Here is a 13735-nt window from a genome sequence, read left to right on the forward strand (position 1 = left end):
TGATGCCTCCTGCTGCATTACTATATCTGCAAGGATCGCAATTGCAAAGCTGCCTGTGTCCATTCCTTGCAGAATCAGACCCAGTGTATGCATATGAAATTCCTGTAGGGCTCAGAGTACATGAGAGAGAACAGGCCACACCCTGCACAGTTACTGTATATAAGAGGCAGACTCACTATCTGTGAAACTGAAACTAACTCCATTCTATTTTTCCCTGGATTGGAACGTAGCAGACAGACAACGTAAGTTTATTGTTAAAGTGTCTTTTGGAGAACATGTATATAAACAAATAAACATCAGCTAAATACTAGAATCAGATCTTTCATGGAGTAATTGTAGTTAGTAAAATGTATATATACATTATATGCAGAGGGTTGTTTTTTTTTGAGAAAAGCTGCCGGGAGTCAAAGTTTCAAAGTACAAACTGATGGAGGATTATAGTAGATTCCATAGTGTGGACACTTATTTTATTCATCTTTGAAATAATTGCACTGATTTGGTTTCTGGCTGTATCTCTGAGAATTAATAATGATACCTCTGAGCACCATCAGAACAAAGCACTGTATAAATGGTAGTTTTGTTGATCACATAGCTGATAATTGTCTTTTTCAGTAATCTTGTTATGACATTGGGCCTGATTCATTACAGATCGCAACTACGATCGCGGCTGCCAGTACTCACGCAGTCTGACTGTAATGATATGCTAATCCACTGCGATCGCTATGCAGTCGCAGCGCTACACAGGGATGCCCACCTTACCTTACCCACATTATCCTTAGCAAGACTGTAAAACCATCGGTAACATCGAGTACCATCGCAGCCTCACGCACACTTGCACAAGCTCTGACCTTACTCTAATTGCTAACATCATCACACACGGTGAGTCCTCAGACTGCGTCTGGATAATTTATGCACACCCCTGCAACGGCGTTCGAATGCACTGACACGCCTGCGTTTCGCCGACCACCCCCCCATCACTACCCACAAAAGGCACTTCCTGTCAATAACTCTGCGATGGGTCTGCGTAGTCTCTGTGATCGCAGTCCCAATCGCAGTGGGCGGTTTGCGCACAGACACACGAATGCATACGCATGCGCAGAATGCAACAATCGGCCGATTGCGAGCATATTAGCAACTGCATTCCTTGCTGAATCAGGCTCATGTTGTATTTATAGGACATATAATTGCACAGTTATTATTTATTTTCTGGATTATATTTCTAGTACCACTGACTGCCAGGCACGCCCAAAGCATGATGCACAGCTAGAAAATTGCTCTTTTTGGGCTCTATTTATCAACATTATTTTTACTAAAATAATGTGAAAAAGGGTGTTTTCACACCCATTTCACATTATTTTAGTATCACCTATAGTTATTACAGGGCAATTGGAGTAGAATTCGTAAAATTCTACTCCAACCCCTAAGTATCACTTATTTTTAGTAAAGCAGATCGCATTTCCCATAACTGTAATGGGAAATGTGATCTGGCCAAAGTTTCTAAAAATAAAATGTGAAAAAATACGGGGGAAAGCCCTGTGATAATAACGCCACCTGGAGGTGGCATTATCCAGGGTCTCCCCCGGTTACCGGACTCCTGGCCTGCTCTATCGGGGAGAGCAGAACCGGGAGTCGGTCCCTGTAATCAGCTGTGTGGTCTAAACAGGCCGCAAGCTGATTACTGGAAAAAAAAGAAAAAAAAAAATAGTAAAAAAAAAATTACTTACCTGACTCCAGGGACCGGTGATCGGACCTCCGGTGATGTCTCCCCTCCGGTCAGCTGGTCTCCCACAGTGCACTGTGGCCCGGTCATCAGGTGATCGGTCCCCAGTGCAGTATGGGAGATCACTGACCGGAGGAATGGAGACCATCACCGGAGGCCCGGAGCATGCAGGTAGGTATAATTAAGGGAAGGGGGGTCGCGGGGAGGGGGGATGGGGGGGTCCGCGATCGCGGGGGTGGGGCTTAGCATCGTGGGCGGGGCTTAGCGCCAGAGGGGGGTTAGCAGCGGCGGCCGATCGGCGCATGCGCGGGCACTTAATCACGTTAGTTTTTGCGAAAATACCGTGATAAGGCTCCGAGGGGGATTCGCAGGGACAGAGCTTTATCGCAAGCTCTGTCCCTGCAAGGGATTTGTAGTAAATCCCTGCGATATTGCCTTCGCAATGCGAATTCAGTCAGTAATATCACACTACAATCTGCATTACCAATGCGGATTGTAGTAAATAGAGCCCTTTGTCCCAAATAGATTCAGGCTTCTATAAGTAATGTTTCTTTATAATTTACATTAGTGGTTCTCAATCATAAGTATTTATTGGTAGTCTATTAGCATTACTTGTACCCCCAATATGTGCAAAGCAAAACATTTGTAATGAATATAGGGCCTGATCATACGTGTACATAGTGTCTGTGCAATACCGTACAGCTAATATGCTAGTGCCACAGGATGACAAAAGGCACGTCCTGCCGCCATCGCAGATCAGGGTGCTGTGTCTGAAGATGCAGCATCGGATCACCATCACAACCATCAGTCGATATAGTCACAACCATCGGCCATCTGAGTAAACCTAAGTTTACTCATACTGGCCATCGGAACGCCTCTGCCGGGCCAGGAAATCTGCGTCAGACCCCAGGCCTCAGCATGCCTACAAACCATTGGGTTTGAGTACATCTCTGAATTAGGTCCATAATTGCTATTAGATACAATAATTAGGCGCAGCTAATATAAAAGCAATAAAGGTGCTCTTAACAAAATCACACAAGAATAGAATGAACTATACACATACAGTATATTTCTGACATATTACATTCTATGAAAACAATTAAATTGACACGGGTGTCGACGCTCGGGATCCCGGCGGTCAAAATCACTACGCCGGTATCCTGTATTTCCCATGGGAACGCCTCCGTCTGGGCAGCCACGCCCCCGGCACGCCCACCAAAGGGGGCATGCTGTCACTCAACATCGACAGCACGCCCCCTTTGGTACGAGGCCCGGAGCGACGGTTTGCCCGTCGCTATCCGGGTCTCGCGCATGCGCACGATGGACCCGGCTCCGTCGTGCGCACGCGCACTGGGCCACCATTGACCCGCTCGTGAGCAGGTCTGAATCAGGCCCACTGACACCTATCGGTAGGAATCCTCACCCTTCTTCTATCCCTAACGACCCCCCCTAGTGCCTAACCGTAACCCTCCCTATAGTGCCTAACCGTAACCCCTTACCGTAACCCTCCCCCTAACCCCGCTACTCACCTTCGGGATACCAGAGGTCGGGATGCCGGGATTCTGACAGGTGTTGGGATTGTGGCACTGGTATTTTGAGCGCGGGCATCCCCTTTGCCAGGATATTGACCGTATCCCTATTAAAGTTATGGTAAAGTCTAACAATAACAGGGATACAAGGATAGCTTTAATGAGAAAATTTTTTACAACTTTATTATTTTGCATCAATTAGAACCTGCTAAAACATAAACTAACATGTAATGTCATAGGCTGAAGGCACATATCTGACATTAGGGACACTGTGTCAGAAATTATCTGCATTTCACTAGATCACTAAGCATTTTGGGCTCTATTTATTAACATTATTTTTACTAAAATAAAGTGAAAAGGGTGTTATCATGTTAGTATCACCTATAGTTATTACAGAGCAATTGGAGTAGAATTCGTAAAATTCTACTGCAACCCCTAAGTATCACTTATTTTTAGTAAAGCAGATCGCATTTCCCATAATTGTAATGGGAAATGTGATCCGACCAGAGTTACTAAAAATAAAATGAGAAAAAATATCGGGGAAAGCCCTGTGATAATAACGCCACCTGGAGGTGGCGTTATCAAGGGTCTCCCTCGGTTACCGGACTCCTGTCCTGCTCTAACGGGGAGAGCAGAGCCGGGAGTCAGTCCCAGTAATCAGCTGTGTGGTCTAAACAGACCGCAAGCTGATCACTGTAAAAAAAATAAAAAAAAATATAAAAAAAAAAAATATTACTTACCTGACTCCAGGGACCGGTGATCGGGGCTCCGGTGATGACTCCCCTCTGGTCAGCTGGTCTCCCACAGAGCACTGCTGCCCAGTCATCAGGTGATCGGGCGCCAGTGCAGTATGGGAGATTACCTGACCGGAGGAATGGAGAACATCACCGGAGGGCCTGGAGCATGCAGGTAAGTGTAAGTAAGGGAGAGGGGGGTCGCGGGGCGTCTGCGATCGTGAGGGGCGGGGCTTAGCACCGGGGGCAGGGCTTAGCGCCGGAGGGGGGGTAGCAGCGGCGACCGGTTGGCGCATGCACGGGCACTTAATCACGGTATTTTTTGCGAAAATACCGTGATAAGGCTCCGAAGGGGATTCGCAGGGACAGAGCTTTATTACAAGCTCTGTCCCTGCAAGGGATTTGTAGTAAATCCCTGTGATATTGCCTGAATTCGCAATGCGAATTCAGTCGTTAATATCACACTACAATCTGCATTACAAATGCGGATTGTAGTAAATAGAGCCCTTTGTCTCTGCATTTAGCAGATGTGAATTTTCAATGCCCATACAATATTTACAAGTCTTTAGTGCAAACCTGATGCACATTCCCATACCTTAGGTAAACATACGAGGCATACTGCACTTGCCTACTTTTGAAAAAGCATTTCAGGGAGAGTGTGAAAAAAACACCTATGAGCGCGGCAGAAAAGTGGGCGTGTACAGCTACATCGGAGAGGCGTGTCAAAATTGATTTACATCCAAATGTAAATGAGCCCCAAAGAAGTTAGTAAGATCTACTTGTTGATGAAAACACTGATACTTCTCAGAAAATGTATGTAGCCAGGGTTGCCAAGAGAAATCCTGGGCCTTGGTAGAGCGACTTCCAGCCCCACCCCCCCCATCAGCCATTTGCAGTGTATGACATTTCTATCTTCTATTGGAGGGGGAGACAGGACAAGATCTTATTGGCTGCAGCACAGAGCAGCCGGATTAGTGTTTCCGCTAGACCGCGGGCGGGGCAGGGAGTCTGTGTGCGCGTTCCCAAAAAGTGGGTGTAGCTAACCAGGAAGGGTGTGTCACTAGGACAATTCATCACACTTGGGGGCATGCCCGGCACTTACCGAGGTGCTGGGCTTCCCCCAAGCTCTTCCCTCACGGTATAAATATGCTTCTATTAACCCGACGGTGATCGGTCACTGCAACTGGGACACTGCGGCCTGCTGGTAGGCACAGGGCAGGCTGATTTTAGCGGGGCGCTGTTAAAAGTCCAGGGTGCAGTTTGTCCTTTTAAAATTGGGCGAGGCACGGCACGGCACCTCACTATAACAGCCTAGCGGGAACACTACCGGATGCTATCGTCATGCTGTGCATCTCAGCCGTCATTGGATTGGTTGCATAGCGCATCCCCCAGGACCCCTAAATATATACGGTATATATATGTATATATATGCAATCCCCCCTTGCAAGAAAGACATGGGAGGCACTCCGGGACTTAGAAAAAATTGCATATATTTGAACACCAACGTTTCAGAGCTCCACCGTCTCTGTGCTCTGTGGAGTGCCGCCCGTGTCTTTCTTGCGAGGGACGAGTGTTTCTATACTTATGGCTGGGGAAGGCACAGGGCATCAGGTTTCCATGTGGACCTTTGAGTGCCGGTTCTATACAGTGGTGTCATATATATATATATATACTAGGGGTGTGCACCGGCCACTTTTCGTGTTTTGTGTTTTGGTTTTGGATCTGGATCTTTCTTCGTGTTTTGGATCTGGATTGGTTTTGCCAAAACCACCCTTCCGTGTTTTGGGTTCTGGGTTTTGTGTTTTGGATCTGTATTTTTTTTTTAAAAAGCATAAAAACAGCTAAAATCACAGAATTTGTAGGTTTTTCTGCTCCTATGCTATTATTAACCTCAATAACCTTAATTTCCACTCATTTCCAGTCTATTCTGAACACCTCACACCTCACAATAGTGTTTTTATGTCCAAAAGGTTGCACCGAGGTAGCTGGATGACTATGCTAAGCGACACGAGTGGGCGGCACAAACACGTGACCCATCTAGGCATGATACTGCAGTGGCAGACAGGATGGCAGTTTGAAAAACTAGGCCCCAAACTGTACATAATGCAAAGAAAAAAAAGAGGTGCAAGATGGAATTGTCCTTGGGCCCTCACACCCACCCTTATGTTGTATAAACAGGACATGCACACTTTAACAAACCAATAATTTCAGCGCCAGGGTCTGCCACACAACTGTGGCTGAAATGATTGGTTCGTTTGGGCCCCCACAAAACAAGCTGGCAATTAATCTGTCCCTGCACAAACTGGCTCTACGGAGGCAAGATGTCATCCTCATCCACCGATTCCTCACCCTCTTCAGTGTGTACATCCTCATCCTCACAAAGTATTAACTCGTCCCCACTTGAATCCACCACCACAGGTCCCTCTGTACGTTCTGGAGGCTGGTCTCCCTGGAAGAGCTGATAATTCATTTTGATGAACATCATCTTCTCCACATTCTGTGGAAGCAACCTCCTACTCCTTTCGCTGACAAGGTTCCCGGCTGCACTAAACACTCTTTCGGAGTACACACTGGAGGGGGGGCAACTCAGGTAAAATAGAGCCAGTTTGTACAGGGGCCTCCAAATTGCCTCTTTTTCCTGCCAGTTCAGGTATGGACTGTCTGACATGCCTACTTGGATGCTGTCACCGATGTAATCCTCCACCATTCTGTCAATGGTGACAGTATCATATGCAGTGACAGTAGACATGTCAGAAATTGTTGCCAGGTCCTTCAGTCCGGACCAGATGTCCAAACTTGGTCCTGCCTGCCCTGCATCAACGCCAGTGGGTTGCTTAGGATACCTAAGTTTTTTCCTGGCAGCCCCAGTTGCGGGAGAAAATGAAGAAGGAGCTGTTGACGTGTCACGTTCCGCTTCAGCTGACAGTGTGTTCACCAGCAGGTCTTTGCACCTCTGCAGGCTTGTGTCGGCCGGAAAGAGAGACACCACATAGGCTTTAAACCTAGGATCGAGCACGGTGGCCAAAATGTAGTGGTCTGATTTCAACAGATTGACCACCCTGGAATCCTGGCAAAGCGAGTGAAGGGCTTCATCCACAAGTCCCTCATGGCGAGCGGAATCGCTCCGTCTTAGCTCCTCCTTCACTTTCTCCAGCTGCTTCTGCAAAAGCCTGATGAGGGGAATGACCTGACTCAAGCTGGCAGTGTCTGAACTGACTTCACGTGTGGCAAGTTCAAAGGGGCTGGAGAACCTTGCACAACACGGAATTCATTCTCCACTGCGCTTGAGTCAGGTGCATACCCCCTCCTTTGCCTATGTCATAGGTGGATGTATAGGCTTGTATGGCCTTTTGCTGCTCCTCCATCCTCTGAAGCATATAGAGGGTTGAGTTCCACCGCGTCACAACCTCTTGCTTCAGATGATGGCGGGGCAGGTTCAAGAGTGTTTGCTGGCGCTCCAGTCTTCGGCACGCAGTCGCTGAATGGTGAAAGTGGGCAGAAATTTTTCGGGCCACCCAAAGCGTCTCCTGCACGCCCCTGTCACTTTTCAGAAAATTCTGCACCACCAAGTTTATTGTGTGAGCAAAACATGGGACGTGCTGGAATTTGCCCAGATGTAATGCCCGCACAATATTGGTGGCATTGTCAGATATCACAAATCCCCAGGAGAGTCTAAGTGGGGTAAGCCACTGGGCGATGATTTCCCTCAGTTTCTCTAAGAGGTTGTCGGCGGTGTGCCTCTTACTGAAACCGGTGATACACAGCGTAGCCTGCCTTGGAACGAGCTGGCGTTTCTGAGAAGCTGCTACTGGTGACGCTGCTGCTGTTGCTGCGTAAGGTGATACATCTACCCAGTGGGCTGTCACAGTCATATAGCCCTTAGTCTGCCCTGTTCCACTTGTCCACATGTCCGTGGTTAAGTGGACATTGTGTACAACTGCATTTTTCAGGACACTGAGGACACTTTTTCTGACGTTTCTGTACAGTCTCGGTATCGCCTGCCTAGTGAAGTGGAATCTAGACGGGATTTGGAACCGGGGACACACTACCTCCATCAATTGTCTAAATCCCACTGCACTAATGGCGGATACCGGATGCACATCTAACACCAACATAGCAGTCAAGGCCTCAGTTATACGTTTTGCTTCAGGATGACTGCTGTCGTACTTCATCCTCCTCGCTAAGGACTGTTGGAGGGTCAATTGTTTAGTAAAAGTAGTGGTGTTCCTACTTCCTCTCTGGGATGATGAACGACTCCCAGCAGCAGCAACAGCAGCAGCGGCAGCAGTAGGCGTAGCAATGCAGGATCCTCCGGAGGAATCCCGGATAGGAGAGTCAGTCATGCCAGTGACATGGCCTGCAGGACTACTTCCGATCCTGACTAAGGAGGAAATTGACGAGGAGGGAGTTGACGGTGTGGTTTGCAGGCGCTTGGATACAACAGGACAACGGGATTTAGGTGTCCTTGGACTGCTTACGGTCTTAGCCAAAGTTTCTGAACTTGACAGTAACTTTTTATGAACGCGCTGCAGGTGCCGTATAAGGGAGGATGTTCCTAGGTGGTTGACGTCCCTACCCCTACTTATTTCACCTTTACATATGGTACATATGGCAAGACAGTTGTTGTCCGGATTTGGATAGAAATATTGCCAGACCAAAGAGGTGGAATGTTTGGTCTTCTGCCCAGGCATGACCGTGATGGGCTTTTTCATCCCACGGACAACAACTGTCTCCCCCGGAGCCTGATTTAAACAAACCACATCACCATCAGAATCCTCCTCGCCAACTTCCTCCTCAGCGCCAGCTACACCAGTATCCTCATCCTGTTGTACTTCAACAGTGACATCTTCAATTTGCATATCAGCAAGTGGACTGTGGGTGCTCCTTTCAGCACTTGCAGGGGGCATGCAAATGGTGGAAAGAGCCACCTCTTCCCGTCCAGTGCTGGGAAGGTCAGGCATCGCAACCACCACCACACTTGGACTCTCCTTGGGGATTTGTGATATCTTCTTAGAAAGCACAGTTCGCTGTGCTTTTGCCAGCTTAACTCTTTTGATTTTTTTAGTGGGAGGAGGGCTTCCATCGTCATGTGAAGCTGAACCACTAGTCATGAACATACTAGGGATCGACCTTAGCCGTTCCTTGCCACTCCGTGTCGTAAATGGCATATTGGCCAGTTTTACGATTCTCTTCAGCTGATTTAAATGTTTTTTTCAAGGTCATTTTCCTGAACTTTGTCATTTGGGATTGTATGTGCCCTCTATTATGACATTGGGCATCGGCCTTTGCAGACGACGTTGATGGCATGTTATCGTCTATGTCATGACTAGTGGCAGCAGCTTCAGCACTAGGAGGAAGTGGTTCTTGATCTTTCTCTATTTTATTTTTATCGGAGAATGTTTGGTCCTCCATTTATGTTATATCGATTTGATATATACGTGCGGCTAAACACAGAAAATATTTTTTTATTTTTGCTGGAGAGTAGTGCACTTTGTGGGTTACACCAGCCTTTAAGAAATGAGCCAGCCGGCTCTTTACTTATGGGACACAGGCGCACGCTAGGCGCTGCTCCTTTGTTGATGCACGTGCGGCTACTGCGCACACAATTCACAAACACAGAAAATATATATTTTTTTGGTTTGGAGTGTACTTTGGGGGTTACAGCACCCTTTAACGGTCAAGCCAGCCGGCCCTTTACTTATGACACAGGCGCACGCTTGGCACTACTTTGTTGATGCACGTGCGGCTACTGCGCACACAATTCACAAACACAGAAAAAATATTTTGTTATTTGGTTTGGAGTGTACTTTGGGGGTTACAGCACCCTTTAACGGTCAAGCCAGCCGGCCCTTTACTTATGACACAGGCGCACGCTTGGCACCACTTTGTTGATGCACGTGCGGCTACTGTGCACACAATTCACAAACACAGAAAATATTTTTTTTTTTGGTTTGGACTGGAGTGTACTTTGGGGGTTACAGCACCCTTTAACGGTCAAGCCAGCCGGCCCTTTACTTATGACACAGGCGCACGCTTGGCACTACTTTGTTGATGCACGTGCGGCTACTGCGCACACAATTCACAAACAGAAAATATATTTTTTTTTGGTTTGGACTGGAGTGTACTTTGGGGGTTACAGCACCCTTTAACGGTCAAGCCAGCCGGCCCTTTACTTATGACACAGGCGCACGCTTGGCACTACTTTGTTGATGCACGTGCGGCTACTGCGCACACAATTCACAAACACAGAAAATATTTTTTTTTTGGGTTTGGACTGGAGTGTACTTTGGGGGTTACAGCACCCTTTAATGGTCAAGCCAGCCGGCCCTTTACTTATGACACAGGCGCACGCTTGGCACTACTTTGTTGAAGCACGTGCGGCTACTGCGCACACAATTCACAAACACAGAAAATAATTTTTTTTTGGTTTGGACTGGAGTGTACTTTGGGGGTTACAGCACCCTTTAACGGTCAAGCCAGCCGGCCCTTTACTTATGACACAGGCGCACGCTTGGCACTACTTTGTTGATGCACGTGCGGCTACTGCGCACACAATTCACAAACACACAAAAAATATTATTTTTTTAGCACTTGGGGGGAGCACCCCTGATGGACAGAGCACCCCCTGGACAACACTACAGCACCCCTTTAGGACTGGGACACTGCACAGGACTTTGGAGTGGACACAGCCCCTATGGAGAACTGACTGCACAACACAGTCCAGCCAGCCCCTATGGACTTTGAAGTAGTGGACACAGCCCCTATTAACAACAGCAGCACAGCACAACACAGCCAGCCCCTATGGACTTTGAAGTAGTGGACAACAGCAGCACAGCACAGCACAACACTACTCTGCACTACACTACACTACACTACACAGCCCAGCCAGCCCTAACTCCCACCCTCCCTCTTCACTGTCCACAGCCGAGTGAGAAAATGGCGCCGACGCGAGTACCTTATATAGGATCCAAAACCCGCGAGACCCGGAAGGCGGGATGATGACGTTTTGCCTCGATTTCAGATCCGAGTCAGGCGGGAAAAGTCGAGCCTGACTCGGATCGGCCTCGGATCGGGGGGGCTCGGGGGGGTTCGGATTTCAGAAATCCGAACCCGCTCACCCCTAATATATACTGTATATATACACACACACATATATATATATATATATATATATATATATAAAAAACACACACCTATATACAAACGCTAATACACACATATATTTGCACAGACATATATATATTAAATTTATCTATCTATATGTGTGATTATATATATATATATATATATATATCACACAACGAATACAAAAAAGGGTGCGCTTCAAAGATAATTATAGACACTTTTAAGTGTATAGTCCTTATAGTATCACTAAACCTTGAATATAGGCCCAGTTAATAATTGGTTATAATTGACATAAATGAAAGAATGTTATAATTGCAAATTGTCACTATAGACCAAAATCCAGACAGTCATTCACATAGAAATATCCTCCAGAAGTCAGACGTTAGACTGATCTTCTTAACGATGTTGATCCAGAATGAATCTTTATGATATTGGTGAACAAATGTAGCACTCCTCTTTAGGGTAGTGGAACCTTCCTTTATACTTGATCTAGAACAAAAAACCCTCGCACCAAGAGAAAATCACCCAAGAAAGCCAAAAGGCCACCATTAGTGTTGTACAAATATAAAATTTATTATAACACAATAATTAAATATCCATCTTTAAAAGAAATATTTTAGACAAAGGTGGTCAATAATGCTGTCCCACCTTATATTCTCCCACTGAGGTAGAGATGACTAACAATAACACCCGACGCGTTTCGTCCTTGAAAGGACTTCCTCAGGGGTGGATCTTAAACAGCGAGAGAAAGACGGGTACAGAATACTAATGGTGCGGGATCATGAATATCTACATTACATTTCAATATAATGGTACATACCAAAATATTTATCCAAATATGAAAATTCATAAAACACAAGGCTCTCAAGTGTACACTTTCCAATGATAAAAGGTCTGGATTACTCAATTTTCCAGACACCAAATTGTCTACAAAATCTCACCTAATCAGAAACAGAAAACCTGTTTGATTAAACAATCCAGTATAATATACACTATTTAATTAACGATTTAGTAATACAGTGTCTAGAAAAAATAGGACTGAATTGCACCCTAATTGATGATAATACATCCTAAATAATTTATATAAATATGCCAATAGTACATACCAAGTTTTTTTCCAAATGTGAAAACTCACAGATATGGACAGTGTTTTCAGATAATCAATCTCCAAAATTCTGGATAACACTGGTTTCTAAAAACCAAAAAGCTTTTATAAGGATCATTCAATTAAATAAAGATCAAACCCCCCACTTTAAATAGATATCCAAAATGTGATGGTATTACATATAATAAAATTAAATTTAATTATCTACCACTGCTGTTTGACTTATACAATACAAACAAATACATCCCCTATAGAATAATTATACATCAAATGAGGAATTTAGCTGGTTACTTACAACAATTGCTCTGGAATAATCTTACTGACCGCTCCTCTCCATGTGTGTGTGAGAGTGAGCTTTCTTGGCCTGCTATATATTCAGTATGGAGGGTGACATCACTTCCTTTAATTATGTTTAGGATATAAAGTTGAATCTAAATGAATAATCTCAACTGGCAACATAAAATGTCCTCCTATTGTAATACGGTATTAGCGGTGCATAATATAAACTTTTTAAGTCCCCAAACTATCGGGAAACGCTATAATAACTAACTATAATGCCTAACTTCCGGGTTATGCGTTCCACTCCGTAACAGCGTTCCACCAGTGGCCAATGGAATCAATCCATCACTGCTCCGACTTATGCGTTCCATTCTGTCACAGCGTTCCAGCAATAGCCAATGAAATTGTCCTATCATCTCCTTCTTCGGAGATCACATGATTCGGCGGATAAATAATCTACCCAAACGCTGATCATAGGGATATAGTACTATGCCGCCCGGCTACTAGATCGGACAAGTCTTAAGCGCTTTACCCAAATTGTTTAGCGCTAGCGGGGCTAAGTTTAGGAGCTTAATTCTAGTAGTTAATCAAAATGTGACAACTCCCACCCTATAAACCCTATAACATGGCGACCATTTTATAGACGATTTGTCTTCAAATGGACACTATTATTAAAGGGGATCCCTGAACTTATCTATGGTGGCCATTTTGTGTGTGACCAAAATTCACCCATAATGAAAAGACATCATATATAAACCAACAGGGAACGTGATGTCAATTTAAATATCATATACATATTACCTCATTAAAGGACAATAACTCCCAACATTCTAATACAATTTGAGGAATATTAACCCAAGCGATAGTGAAATAATTGTGACAATATCTTTAATTCAAAATACTAATTTAGATAATGTAATGATATAAATTGCCAATTCCTCATAAGATTTATAATTTCACAATTTGCCACATTCTCTAAAGTTCAGAATAAAGCACCTATTTATAAAACAAACAACCTTACAAAAAAGACACTATGTCTATATTCTCGTTCAAACCATTAGGAACAATAGTATTTAATGTAAAAATCCAATAAGACTCTCTTTTTGATAACTGTAATTCTCTATCACCCCCTCTTTCATTCTCCCTTATGTGCTCTAATGCTGTAAAAGTGAGGCTTTTTGTATCTGACTGGTGGAATTCCTGAAAATGTCTCGGGAGACTGTGAGTGGTTATTTTATTTTTG

At 45.0% G+C, this 13735-nt stretch overlaps 1 protein-coding gene across 1 annotated transcript in view; it reads left to right on the top strand.

The window, feature by feature from the left end:
- The first annotated feature begins 208 nt into the window (after positions 1-208).
- LOC148513791 (uncharacterized) overlaps positions 209-13735 on the top strand; it is a 36202-nt gene continuing 22675 nt past the window's right edge. Inside the window, exon 1 of the mRNA XM_088481426.1 lies at positions 209-242. The gene's annotated coding sequence lies outside the window, so the exon portion shown is untranslated. The remainder of the gene's footprint in view (positions 243-13735) is intronic.

Source organism: Taudactylus pleione, unplaced genomic scaffold, assembly GCF_031769625.1.
Source record: "Taudactylus pleione unplaced genomic scaffold, aTauple2 ptg000270l, whole genome shotgun sequence".
NCBI classification, from domain to species: Eukaryota; Metazoa; Chordata; class Amphibia; order Anura; family Myobatrachidae; genus Taudactylus; species Taudactylus pleione.